This window comes from Lonchura striata, chromosome 2 (assembly GCF_046129695.1).
Source record: "Lonchura striata isolate bLonStr1 chromosome 2, bLonStr1.mat, whole genome shotgun sequence".
Classification (NCBI taxonomy): Eukaryota; Metazoa; Chordata; class Aves; order Passeriformes; family Estrildidae; genus Lonchura; species Lonchura striata.
The window spans coordinates 52,429,795-52,444,786 of NC_134604.1; positions in this window are offsets into that span (position 1 = coordinate 52,429,795).

Genomic DNA, 14,992 nt, shown 5'->3' on the forward strand with positions numbered 1-14,992 from the left:
GCTCTGCAAACCTTTTTGTTGGGCATTTTTTGAAGATTAATGCAAGCATCTTTATAAAGTCTCATTCAAAAGGAGATGAATGTGGATAGCCAATGAGCAAAGCAGTAGCAGCACTGTTTTCAAAAGCTGAAGCTCTTGAGTAGGTTTGAAGAACTCCTGTATTATTTTTCCAAATTAAATACAGAACAAAACAAAACAAAATCTGAAGAAAGAGAGCTGAGCTATATTTGATTTTCCTTGTTTAAAGGGAATTTCAATTTTAATTGAACAGTGTTTCATAATAGCTTGCAAGTAATAATTATTCCAATTGTTGTACTGTAGAAATGGAAACTGGAGATTAGAAGTCCATAGAAGAAAGGCTATGTAGGGTCTTTTGTTAGGTATATTACCATAGCTGTCATACCATAGCTATAAAATAGTTCAGAGTAGCTAGGTCAGTTTGAAATATACAGAAAGCATTTGATCAAACAGAGAAATTAGGTGAAACTAAGGGCTGCAGAGCATCTCCCTGAGATATCTGACAACCATCAAATACAAAACTGCAGAACTGCTGACCAATGTGTGTGCCACACATCTTTAAAAAGAACTACAGTGAGACATCAGTAATTTCAGCATTACTATCATCACTCTGACAAAAGGGGTGTCCAATGTAATCTCCAGTTCTATGAATGAGCTTTTTCAAATAAACTTAGGCTTTTTCAAATGAATTTGAGCGTTAATAAACATGAGTCCTACTCAGGAGCCTGCTTCAGAGTGAGATCTTCCAAAGCTGCAGGTGGATTTCTGTTCCACCATGGACTTCCATGGGCTGGAGGGGCACAGCTGCCTCATCATGGTCTGCACCATGGGCTTCAGGGAAATCTCTGCTCAGAGGGACATCTTTGGTGCCTGCAGAGTTGCTGCAGATGTGTTTCACATATTGTCATTCCTCTTTCCAGCTGCACGTGCTGTTGCCAGCAAATTTTTCCCCTTCTTAAACAGGCTAATCCAGGGGCACTGCCACCGTCACTGATGAACTCCCTTTCATTTAGCAGTGGGTCCATCCTGGAGCCAGGTGGCATTGACTCTGTCAGACACAGGGGAAGCTTCTGGCATCTTCTCACAGAAGCCACTCATGAAACCTTGCTGCATAAACCCAATATAGGTCTATTCTCACAACTATCTAACTGAAAAGAGTGAAGGGATCTGTTTTTCCACTTTGTTAAAAATGGAATCAGAAAAGAACTAATTAAGGCACAAGGTAAATTTTTAAGTATGCCAGTTTTGTTTCAGTTTAGAAGTGGATCAAATCAAAGTTAGAAGCAGAACAATTTAAGGAATTAAGGGAGAAGATAATCACTTCTAGAAAATTATATGGGAAAATTAAGAAAGAAATTATTATACCAAAAGATTAAGTAAAGAGAAGGGTTGTATAACATAGGAGGATTTTATAATATTTAGAATACTGCTGAGCTGCCATAAGATTATCGTGCTAGAGAGCTAACTCACTAAATCACCGGAACTACTAAAAATCAGCTTTTTCAGCTTCCATTTCACTGTGCCAGAACATTCAGTCCCAAAGGATAGGCAAGAATTTTTATCCTAGGATATGTAAGAAAAGATTACAGCCCTTTTTATCTTCTTTGTTCTAAGGTTAATTTTAAGATTTGTTGGCAGCAGTTGAAGCTATACCAGAGGTGAGTCACAAATAGGGAGACAAACAAGAATATGAATCTCAGCAGAAGCTAGCTCCTAGATGAAACTGGTGCTATTGAAGCACTTAAACTTGTAGTAGCTGAGGTCTTTCTTGTATTCAGGAATCCCTGAAATTCTTTGCAAAAGCAAAGAATTACTTTCAGTTATAAGATGTTGAATAGTATTCATCTAAATTGCAGGAATGTGACAAAATATTTATTACTGCACAAATACATATTCAGTGTATTTTACAGGAGTAGTAGATTGTTGTCTTGCTCATCACTACAATAACAAAATTGAGTTTTTTATTTAAATTCTTCCTTCCATCTTATTTTCTGTCTTTACACTTTTTTTAGTAACTCTCCTAATTCATATTAAAACGATGAAACTATATGACTGTCTTATATTGTCTGTGCTCAGTATATTAATTACCATGACATAATTCTATAGGGTATGGTCAAGCACATTCTATTCATTATTTTTGTGTGCCCTTACATTTTTTCAGGAAGAATGTTTCACATAAAAGCATTAGTTGAAGCATTCTTTTTTTTCTGAAGCATAATTTGAATGTTTGAATTGTCCATAGTCTGAATAGGACTTTTGTTGTTGCTGTTAGTTTGTTTTTGTAAGATTGATAGCAAATAAAGAAAATGTAGGGATTTTGATGGGTTTGCCATGCTGTAAAATCTTTCCAGTGTCAATACTGGAATCTGAAAAGAAACTATCAGTTACTTATTTTAGAATATTTTTAAGTGGAAAAATTTTTATAAATTTGAAATAAAAGTATTTTTTTGTTTTTCTTCTTCAAATCTATTTAAAATGTTGATTCTAGGGATACTGTAAATATTTATTCCTTTTTCCTAGTAAATCTTAGTGTGCACTCCTAGGTTATTTAGGGATTACTGTTGAAAAAGGAATTAGTATCTATTTGTGTCATTCTCATGAACTACATGCAATGTATTTTCCTTGTATTAGACCACACAAGCATCTAGCCTAAGAAACCAAGTGTTTTCCAAAATTATTCTGGATCTGGATTATACTGTTTTCCAGTATATTATTCTGGATCATAAATCACCTTTTAGGTTTTTAAATACATAGATTTTTAAGGCCATTAGTAATCTGTAGATGATCTCACCTTTTCCTTAGGCATATAAACTAAAATGGAGTATAAAATTATAAACCTGTCCAGAATGGCATGAACGAACTCAAATGCATTCTTGCTGCGTTTTGCTTTATCCAGTCTTATTGGAATGCCCTCTGGGCTGCAGCCCATTTAAAAAAAAGATTCTGAATGAGAACTTGATGTTATGAGCCTATCTTTTTAAAATGGCTTTAAATTAAATTAATTTTTGTTTCTAATTCTCCAAAACATAAAAAAATACTCTGTTAATTATAATTTTAAAATAATTAAACTCTATGTTATTTAGCATGGCTGAAGTGGATATATTTGTAATATATAAGTGCACACATTTGATGGTCTGCACTCAATGAACTGAAATGTGAGAAGATAGAAAAAGGCAAGTCAGTTCATGGAAAACATGGATGAAATGTTGATACAGTGTGTATATATATATATATTATATATATATATATATATATATATACACACACGTGTATATATGGAGTATACAGTTGATTGTAACTGTATACAACTGCACAAATTTTAAAATATCTTGGATTTTAAAGGACTGAGATCATTGTAGATGTTTGCAAAGTGCTTCCTTCACTGTTAAGGGTAGCATAAAAATTGTGGATGCTGCTTAAAACTCTGTGACAATAAAGCTGGAATTACTGGGACAGGAAAGGTCAGTCGATTTTCTTCTGACTCATGAAGCAAAGAACAGGAATAGCAGCCTTGTATTAATTTTGGTTTTATGTGTTAGATATAGGGAAGCCAAAGGAGGCCAAAGGAGGGATGTACTGCAATTGTTAGAGTTGGTTATTATATTGTCAATTTTCATTTTGTTTTCATAAATTCTGCTAGAAGCAAGAAGTTACATTCAAGTGAATGAGATATTTCGTGTAATTTGATGTAATATCAGCTCTACCTTGCCATACCTTTGTAACAAAGTTAAAGAAAATGGAATTAAATGGCTACAGAAATTTGTATTTTCTAGTTCTCTCACTGCTTGGACTGCTCAGCAAGAAAAAACAAGTGAGGATGTCAGACCCATTTTCTCCTTAGCCTACTGCGAAACAGATGTGAAAAGGTTAATTTTGCTAATTTTTCAGCCAGCAGACATTGTTACAAGTCTACTAACAGGCATAGAAGCCAACAATGAAAACTATATCTCAGTTCTGCTGACTAGAAGGTTATTGTAGCCTGGGGTGATCAGCAATATACTTTCACAGGAAACTGACGGAGTAAGTAATTTGGGGATTATCTTATTGCAGTAAATTCAACTCAAAATAATAAGAGTCAAATGAAAAAAAATACCTTGTTTCCATCAGATAGTGTTAAAAAAAAACAAACTCAGAAATTTTAAGTAGTGTCCTGTGCTAATTAATGGTGTTACTCAAATATCTTACTGTCATGAAAGAACAAAACAAAAACATAATCACAAAAATAAGTCTTTTTAATAGAGACTTAGTATCTTTGTACTTACTTGTGAAGACAATAAAATAGATTTAGAAAATGGTTTCCAGTTCTTCTGTTTCAGATGTACACTAATTTCTATCAGATTCAGTTTTAAACATCTAAACCCAGAAAAAGAGTCTGTATAGAAGTGTATAATGATATTCTAAATTTCAAGGTCTGACAAATGTTTTCAGATGATATCTACATGTTTGGACATATTTTTGAAAGGAAGTGAACACACAGTTTTAAGAAACTGCAAGATATGACTGGGCCCTCCAGACAGAGAGATTAGCTGGAGTCAGTATATCATGTCAGGTTCATAATCTCCAGGTTTTCTAGCCTTTCCCAATTAAAGACTTGAGGGGAAAGAGAAAAGGAAGAATCATGATTCGTGTATGTGTCTTACCTCCATAAGGTCAGAAAAAGGCCAATAGCTTTAGAGCAGAGACCCTGAAGCTATTCCATGAGAGTAGTGGAGAAACATCCTGTGTTTTATAGATCATGATGATTTTTTTGTTCATTTTAAAATTACTTTATTTCTTTGCTAAAACTTTGGAGTCTCAAATAAATCTGAAAACAGATTGTTCTATGAAATTAGGTACAGCAATGAGCCTTTTCATAGCTTGAAAATACAGAATGGTGAGGATAATAATGTGCAGCAATTATTTAAAGTAGTAGTGCAAATAATTTTATTGCCATTTAATACATTTCTAGAACTGCTTTTACATATACTACTAGCATTAAAAACATAATGACAAAACCTGTACTTGTTAAATTACATGTTCACAATTTGCTCAACTAGCAAATGAAATGAAAGTATGTAATACAAAGAAAAAAATAAATTAAAATCTAACAATCAAGAAAAAAAAAAAATCCAACACCCTCACCCTGGCTACACTGAAGATTTGATGAAGCATCTTGCATGTCAACAAACTCAGATTCTAGTAGGCCAGCTAAGTAAATGCACTGAAAATTCAGGACTTGTTATTTAGGAAGGGTAAACTGTATCATACTCAATGCACTGTAACTGTATAACTGTGCAACAAAGAACACTGTAATACACTTTGTGTAATTGATTAAGAGCATTTAATTCTATGGAACCAACTATGCAACCATAAAACAACCAGATCTTAACTAAGAACCAATCTTGAGAAGCTATTTAATGAAAAAAAAAAAATCTTTTAATGTTACTTGTGGAATTTAAAAATCTTTAAAAAGAAAAAGAGGAGTCCAAGTTATGCAGTTAACTTAAAGTGAAATATTTGTTTTTCTTCTAGGTAAAAAATTTTGGTCAGTACTACAGAGATTAGGCAAGTGATTTCTTACCAGTTCTAAATTTTCTTATTTGTACCTAAGAAAAAAAATTTAAACTTAATATTTTCAAATACATTCCTCTTTAAATATACTTAAGGCCACATCCACATGTGATGTGAAAAAATGTAACTGTGAAAAACGGTGGGGGAAAAATGGGTGGTTCTCAGCATCTGCATAAAATTCTGAGTTCACTGTTATCTAAATTAAATACAGAGGTTTTTTTTGAACTGTTTTTCATGGATTTCATGAAAATTTTTTCAAATATTTTATAGATTTGCATTTGCTTCTAATCCTAATTGATTTTCTGATTGCTTTTTGTAGCTGTAGTTGCTCTAATTAAATGCTTAGCCAAGTAATAATGACAATCTAATTAAGATGTTCTTGTTAATCTCTACTTGTAGTAGTTGTTTTCTTTATAAAGTTGCTTTATATAAGGAAGCCTTAATAATTTGTTTGGTGTTGTGGATAAGGATCTCTATTTCCTCCAATTTAATCTTCTACCCATACAGTTTTTCCCTTTGATTAAGGGTCTCAGAATACTAAAATAAGTTAGATTTTTTGTTCCCTGCTCTTCCAAGACCTGCTATTATATTCTTACAGAAAAAAGTCCCTCTGTTATGAAAGCAGATTTCCTGGGGTTTTATGACTGGAACTTCAGAGAAAATTTAGCAAAGATTTAGTGTTTAATTGTATTTCAAGTGTATGTAAAGAAAGCTGCAAAATTTCTTAGGTTTGCCTTCATAGGCTGAGTTAACTTGTTCTGCTCAGCCTGGAGAAGAGGAGACTGAGGGGAGACCTCTGCTGTTTCCAGATTTCTCATGAGGGCAAGAGGAGGGGCAGGCAATGATCTCTTTTCTGTTGTGCCCAGTGACAGGACTTGAAGCAATGGCATGAAGCTGAGTCAGGAGAGATTTAAGTTGGATTTTAGTAAAAGATTCTTCATCCAGAGGGTTGTTGTGCGCTGGAAAAGGCCTCTCAGGGAAGTGATCACAGCACCAAACCTGACAAAAATTCAGGAAGTGTTTGGAATTGTATGATTTTTGGATTCATGTTATGAAGGGACAGGAGTTGGATTTGGTGATCCTAGTGTGTTCCAGGATATTCTGTGATTCTATAATTAATTCATAAAGCAGAGCACTACCTTTGCCAAACGGTGTAATGTTTCTGTAGTGTGATACAGTGGGTGGCCATGACTGGGACAAGCTCTTTGTTGTGTAAACATGAGTTGGAACTTTTGCTATGTTTGATCTGAATTAGTTTGTCCAACAAGGCTGCAAGATTCACTTTTGGAAGTGGAACTACCCTTGTTTGGTGTTTTGTTTCTCTACCTTAAAAATATCTTTAAAATTGTCCTCCAGTTCCTCCCCAAGTCATGTGTCATGTATCAGAAGACAAAGGCATGAATTAAAACAGCTGTTATTGAGGTTTTCAGACAAATCATAACTGAGTTCCAAAACTCTCATAGACACAAACTAAGTCCACTTGAACTGTTTTGTAATAGGTGTATTAGGGCTTAGGAGTCCCAGCTGTAAGTGTAATGTATTACCAATATATTCAATCTACTTTAAGATGAATTCCAGGCACTGTACATTTCAGCCCGAAGACTGTGTATCTTTGCTTGGACAGAGTAACTTAATAGCGTGGATCTAGACACATTTATGCACTTCCCCATGGCAACTACTTTTACACCATTTCTTGGCACAGAAAAACATCTCGAATTTTAAGGGTAGCGACTTTCTGTCAGAGAGATGCTGGAAGACACAGTGAATTAGAAAGGAAATGTGTTACCTGCAGTAAACTGGATTCACATAATATTATCAGAAGTATTGCCACATTATTCTGTAATTTCTTCTGACAGCATATGTATCTATCCACACAAGAAAAAAAAAGAAAAAATATTTAAAAGCTCTCACTGAATCAGATACTTCTGTGTGTCACACACATCATTATGCATCTGTAATGATGGTTTCCCTATGGTAAACTGAGAAAAATGATGCAAAAAGAAGTATAACTTACTTCTGAAATCTATCATTCATTACCCTACTTGTCTTTTTTTTTTCCCCATTGATTATTAAAATTGAATGTTAGCATATGATTATATTCCCCTTCCTAATTTACTCATACATGAGCTCTCTTACTAACATTATGTGTGCTTAAACTCAAAACAATAAGGAAAATGAATGTTTATGTAATCAAATCTAATGGCTAGCTTTCTCAGTTTATTAGTTTTACACACCACCTGAGTTCCCATTAAAAAAAAAAAAATTAAGAATTTCTATCTCATAAAGAAATACGATAAAATTCTGTTCAGTCAATGCTCCTAAAAGCCATTTTTAACAAATGGAGAGGGAATAAACATGTCCACTCAGGTGCACTATTACCTAATCTCCCCAAGGTATTCTGTATAGGGACTGGTCTTTCAGAAGTGCTGAGCCACAACTGTCCTTTCTATGAGGATGTCTCAGACACCAAGAAGCAAATAGAGTATATAGTGAAGAAGTCATGACAGGTGCTGAACCTGAGATTCCTGAGAAGTCTTACAATGTGTGAACCATGCTCCATGAGTCTGGAAGAGGACCTATGGGAGCCATGAACTTTTTAAAGAACCAGATGGAGTTAAGGGGATTAGTGTCGTGCTTTTCAAACATCACTAGGTTTCTAAGTTTAGGCAACTGAACGACATTATAATATTTATAACAGTGATAAAAATCAGTCTAAGTTAGGCAACTGAATTAAGCCTAGGAGCTTAACTGAAAACCTACTCTGCTATTAAATCAAAGGACTCTTTTCAGGTTCTTAACCTTCAACAATACAAGTTTGAAATGTTTTAGGATATCTGGATATGTTTTTCAGATGCCATTTACAAAATAATTTAAATGTATTAGATATCTGTCTTTTTCCTTATAATACTGCAGTGTATTTTATTGTATAATATATAGACTTTTAAATAAAGCCTTAAAGAAGGTTGCTATGGCTAATATAATTTCAATGCATTAACAGTAGCAGTACACTTGTTTTAAGCTCACACTACAACATACAAATATGTAAGCTATGAACTTATGATCTCCTATCTACTTAAAACCCAGTGAAAAACAATGTAGAAGTGATATAAAAATGAAAAAAAATTAGAAGGCAATATTCCTCAGGTGAAAAAAGCACAGCATCACATGGGGCATTTTTTACTGGATAGACTAGATTGCCTTCACATTCAGGTAATGTGATTCTGATGAGCTTTCTTATCTGAAGCCCTATGCAGTGCGAAAGATCTATTGATTGTCTTAAAATCACATTTTGCAAAAAATTTTATTCACACTTCCTATATTACTAAAATGCATAGTCTGTTTCTTCAGGCTTTCCTCTAAAATCTCTATTTTTACATATTAACAATTCAAGAGGATCATAATTTTCATCTGCATAAAATTATTCACAGTGTTCATTTTTGTTTCATCTTAAATAGATATTATACAGAAATTATCTTAAATTCGGAAGCTATGTCTTGAATTTAATCTTCTAGACTTACAAAAATGAGGTTTAAATATGATTATGAAAATTGAAACATGGCGAGCATTAATTTAACATATATGCTATCAGGTTTAACAATTGTTTCCATAAATCTCTTCTGTCTGAGCAAAAAAAAAAAAAAAAAAAAAGGTAGAACTTTATAATATATGTGACTATCATTTTAATTATGTTAGTGTCAGCCTTCATATGGTGTTAATAAACATTTGTATTTATATAGTGCATTTATAGGAATTCATTTATTCACTAATATTTAGATCTTGATACAATGTCAAACCTCTCTACTATGCAGAATATACAATATATGGATCAAGAGAGGAAAAGTGTCATATTAAATTACTGCAGAAATTTTACACTTGTGTGGAATTATGTCATCATTTATGCATTAAATTTCCCCAGACTTTCCTATGATCTCTGGTTGGCCTTTAACTGTTTAGTATATAAGACTGATACAGTGAAAGAAAGGTCACAAGTATCCCAGTCACTATTTTATATGCTACAATTGGTGTCAGCTGCCCAGCCACATCTCCTCCTAACTTCCTGCTCACACCCAGTCTGCATGATGAGGAAATAGAGTGGTATGAAGAGAAAGCCTGTTCAGCAACAGCCAAACCACAACACCATAAATATTGCCCTGAAGGATGTTAACTACATCCCAACCAGACCCAGTATGCTCATGATTAATTAAAATGAGAGGAAGCAATGAGCATGAATTACACAGGACAAGAGTCAAAGACAGTTGGGTGTGTGTGCTGGTTTTGGTTAGGATAGAGTTAATTTTCTTCACAGTAGCTGTTATGTGGCTATTTTTTGGATTTATGTTGGAAACAGTGTTGGTTAACAGAGGAATATTTTTTTTTTTTTTTTTGTTACTGCTGAGCAGTTTTTACACAAAGACAGGGCCTTTTCTACCTCTCACCCCACATCCCCAGCAAGGAAGCTGGGGGTGCATGAGAAGTTGAGAGGGGACACAGCCAGGACAGAAAGATACATCCCAACTGATCAAAGTGATGTTCAAGGCCATATGGCATCATGTAAAGCTGAGGGAAGAAGAAGGAGGAAGTGGGGGGGAGTGCTGGCATTTTTAATTCCCAAGCTGCCATTCCACATGGTGAAACTCTGGTTTTCTGGGGATAGCTGAACACCTGCCTGCTCATGAGAACTGGTGAATGAATCAATTGTTTTGCTATCCTTTGCTTTATCCATTAAACTCTCTTTATCTCAACACACAAGTTTTCTCAGCTTTACTCTTCTGATTCCCTCCACATGTTGAAAGTGTATAAGAAGTGGTTATGTGGTGTTAAGTTGCTTGCTGGCATTAAACCATAGCAATCCTCTTTGGCATCCACCACAGGACTTGAAGATCTCAAGATAACAGCAGGTTTTATTGGAATGGGCTTGGCTCTTGCTGTTTAGCTATCGATTTTCAGGCCCTTGTGCTTGCCATAGGACTTCCATATCTCACTGTATATTAGAGCCTAGGGCTCATTAGTGGCCACTTTTTCCTTTTGCTGCTCACTGCACTACTGTTCTGCCAATCATCCTGTTTTGCTGTGCTGGGAACATTTGGATTACAGCAATGGGGATGCACCTGGGTGTGGCGTCTGGGACACGTATCCCTCCAGGAACACCATAGAGGGTACGGTCTGCCGGAGCCAGATAGCAATAGCGAGGCTTCCACCGAGGCAGAATGATGCTCAGGCTGCTGTATTTTCCAGAGGGTTTTATTGAGGGAAAAGTGAAGTCGGAGGTGCAGGGAGACAAACTCTCAGGAAGGGAGCGGGCTCTGAGTGCGCGGTCCCGAGGGTGGGGTAAGGTATATATCAGAAACGGGATCAGAGGTTCGGGGTACAAACCAGCCAATAATGGACCGATACAGGGGAGGAGTAGGGATGGCCGACAGGGTGAGGACCGATGGGGACAGGGGGGAAGGGGTGGCTAACACTAGGGAACCAATGAAGGCATAAAAAACAAGGAACATTCCAGAACAAAGGGATAGCTCAAACAATGATGGACATGAACAGGGATAAATTATTGGCATCAGGGGAGGTGGGAAAATTACACAGAAGTGGTCTCCCAAGGCATCCCAGGTGGACTATGCATGGGACCCCCTCCCACACCTGGACTGGCAAATGGCCAGGGCCTTGCTGCTGGTTTTGTGCTGGTCTACTGGACACATTGGAAGTCCAGTGTCAGCTCAAGTCAAAGGAACTGTGACCTATGGATAGCTCCACATGAGAGCAGAACACCGTGGAGTCTGTGGCCATGAATATATTCAGACCAGAGCAGGTGCATCTTGGAGTGGCTATGGCTGTAGCAGATGTATTTAAATAATTTTTGATCATCCTGTCTGTCCTATATGATCAGATCAGAGAATCATAGATTTTCTGAATATCTGAACTGGAAAATATTCTTAAGATTGCTAAGTCCAACCAGCATGTGAAGTCTACTATTAGACCATGGCCCTAAGTACCATATCCATATGTCTTTTAAATACCTCCAGGGGTGGTGAAAAACTCACTTACCTGGGCAGCCTACCCCTATATTTGACAACGCTTCTGGAGAAGAATTTTTTTCTTTATATTCTTTATATTCTTCCCTGACTCAACTTGAGGTCATTTCCTCTTGTCCTGTAATCAGGTTCATAGGTGAGGAAAGAGTAGGCATTGTCTTTTCTTCAGTTTTAGCAAGACTTTAGACACTGTGTTCCACAATGTCCTGGTTTTAAAGTTAGTACATTATGGACAGGCTAGGTGAGCAACAAGATGAAGAATAAAATATTTGGATGAACTGGCTCAGAATGTTGTGGTTAATAGATTATTCTCCATAACAATCAACCAGAGGAGTAAAGAGTCTGCACATATGTCTGTATTAACAGGTTGGAGAAAGGAGATTGTTGGGAAGGATGAATTTCCCTACAGGAGATAATGTTCAACTAATGAAATACAAAAGGAAAATGCTACAATTTAGCCTGGGAAGGAAGGTCCTACCTTTCTTACAGGCTATAGGTCTGAGGAAAACTGCTGGGTCCTAGGGGCAGAGAGCTGGAAAAAAAAATTAGTGCATCTTGTCAGCAGTGATGGTCAAATGCATCTATGATAACCATATAATAACAAAAAAATCAAGGGAAGTGATGGTTGTTCTGTACTCGGCAATCATTAGACCACATTTCTAATAAAGCTTCCAATTTTGTGCCTGCTGAATACAAAGAATGTCACAAATAAGCTGGAACAAGTAGAGCAGAGGGCCACCAGTATGTTTAGGAGTGGAATACCTGTCCAGAGGTTGATGAACAGGGACCCATTCAGCCTGGAAAAGAGACAGCTTCAAGGGAACCTAACAGCAGCTTCTCAGTAACAACTGGAGATAGGCGAGGTGATAGAGGAGATTGTTCATGACTCTTCATAGTCATGCATGGTGGGAGGGTTAGGGGCAACAGGCACAAATTCAAACAAGAAACAGACTAGCTATGAGAAGAAACCTTTTTCTAAAAGGACAGTCAGGCAATGATTGCATAACTCTCAGAGACTGTGCAGTCTCCAGCTTTGGAAATTTTCTAGACTTTACTGGACTAGTCAATTGGACCTCAGAGTTAAGCATATTTTGAGGGCTAGATCTTGCCCAACCCTAAGTATCATATTATCCTATGAAATACTTTTATTTTCTTGTTTAGACACAGCTCTTAATACCACTTCTCTGGAGACTTTTAATAGCATCCAGAGGAAATGTTTATATGTATATAATTACTAGTAATTTTCTACCTCTCCTGAGAAAGATTGTAAAAATATTGTTGAGACAGAAGCCATTATATCTTTTTATTGAGTAGACATTATTACAATGAACATCATTATTCCTCTTCAACTGAATTACTTTGTAAATAGGTGACCTTTGGGAATATCTGAGGGGTTTTTTACAATATTTGATGAAATATTTGATATTTTTACTTGTAGTAGTCCAAAACTGTGCCAAACTAACAATGAAGTCATAACATTCCCATAGTATAATTTTATACCCTTATTTTTCTGTAAATTTCTGTGCTGTGTTCTGAGTCATTCTTTTGGGGGAAATTGAAGTGAATTTGAAGATTCAACTGTTTTCACTGTAAAGTAGATGACTACTTAGCACCTATGTCTCATGAAACTCACCTTAAATGCTACCAGCTTAATATATGCTGTTGTAATCTTGCTACTAAGATTTATATTGCAGATATCTAAAATTAGCTGAGGTGATTGAAATATGAGCATGAACGTTTTCTGGTTTTGAAATTTTAGTAGCAGTGGAAAGCGCACAACTCAGTGTCAAAATGAAGAAAGATTTTAAGATGAATTTGAGTTTCTATTTCCATTAAAAGGTGTGCCACATCCTGACTTAAACACCTCCAAGGATAATGACTCCAACACCTCCCTGGGCAGCCCATTCCAATGCCCAATCACCCTCTCTGTGAAGAAACTTTTCCTAAACCTCCCTGGTGCAGCCTTTGTCCTCTTGTACTGTTGCTGGTTATCTGTGAGAAGACACCAATCCCCACAAAGCTACAGACTCCTTTCAGGTGGTTGTAGAGGGATAACATCTGCCCTGAGCCTCATTCTCTCCAGGTGAAACATCCCCAGTTGCCTCAGATGCTCCTCAGAGGATTTATGTTCCAGCCTTGTTGCCCTTCTCTGGACATGCTCCAGCACTTGAATGTCCTTCCTAAATTGAAGGGCCCTGAACTAGACACAGGATTTGAGGTGTGGCCTCACCAGTGCTGAGTACAGTGGGAATCACTGCCCTGGTCCTGCTGGCCACACTAGTGATGATACAAGCCAGGATGCCACTGGCCCTCTTGGCCAGATGGACACCCTGCTGGCTCATGTTCAACTGCTGCCAGTCCCCAGGTACCTTTCTGACTGGCACTGGAACAGTTTGCCCTTTTGTGGCATGTAATGATTAATAGAATATGCAGCTACTATTATTACCTGGAATCATCATTTATTGTCACTCAATCATAGATATTCTGCAAGCTGTTTCAGCTGTTTCATAAAAACAACCTTCTGAAGACTAAAAATTCACAAAGTCAGAATGTTTGAGAACATTTTTAACATCTTTTACTAATATAGAACTGGTATTTAAGGAAAGCTAAGGAAGACGAATTCAACAACAGCACAAATTTACAAAGCCTCTCTGCTTTCAAAGCATGAGTACATTGAGTGTGTCTTGCAGTCTTTGACCGTCTCATTTTTTTCTAAATTAAAATATTGAAAACTTTTAGCCTATTTATTACATTAATTGTATCAGATACATGCAAAACAAAGAGATTAAATATGTTTTGTCTCCCATTTCACTATTTATATCAACATTATAATACTTAAGGCATTAAAAGCCAGACATAGGTTTTATTGCTTTTGATAACATGCTCTAAAATTTTAGTGTTAGCATACAGAAAGGTGTTTTTGCCAGTCCTAATATGCAACCCATGACAGCAATGTAATATCTGCACTTCTTGAGTTTAACATTAATGAAGGTAATAAAAACTTTTCATTCATGTCTTTTGATTCTAATGACACAAACCTAACCAATTAGCATTGTGAAAACATTTGCATTAATTATAATGTAATAAAATGAACTATTTATCTTTCCTTATACCTGTGAACTGCTGTCAGACAGCTAAAATGGATTTGCATATAAATTTATATAGGTTCAATAATTTCAGTATGTTAACTTGTTTAGACCTTGTGAGAGAAAATAATGATGACTGGGAAGCTGGATATTGTGAAACTTCGCTGATTTGTTTGTTTCAGTAATATCAGCAATTAAACATAATTTTGTGATGTGCTGAGGTGTAACTTCCTCTTTTTATCTGGTCTCATGTAGCTTTAAGAAAAGCTATGAGCTAATTATTGAAGTACCTTAAACAAATTATTCATT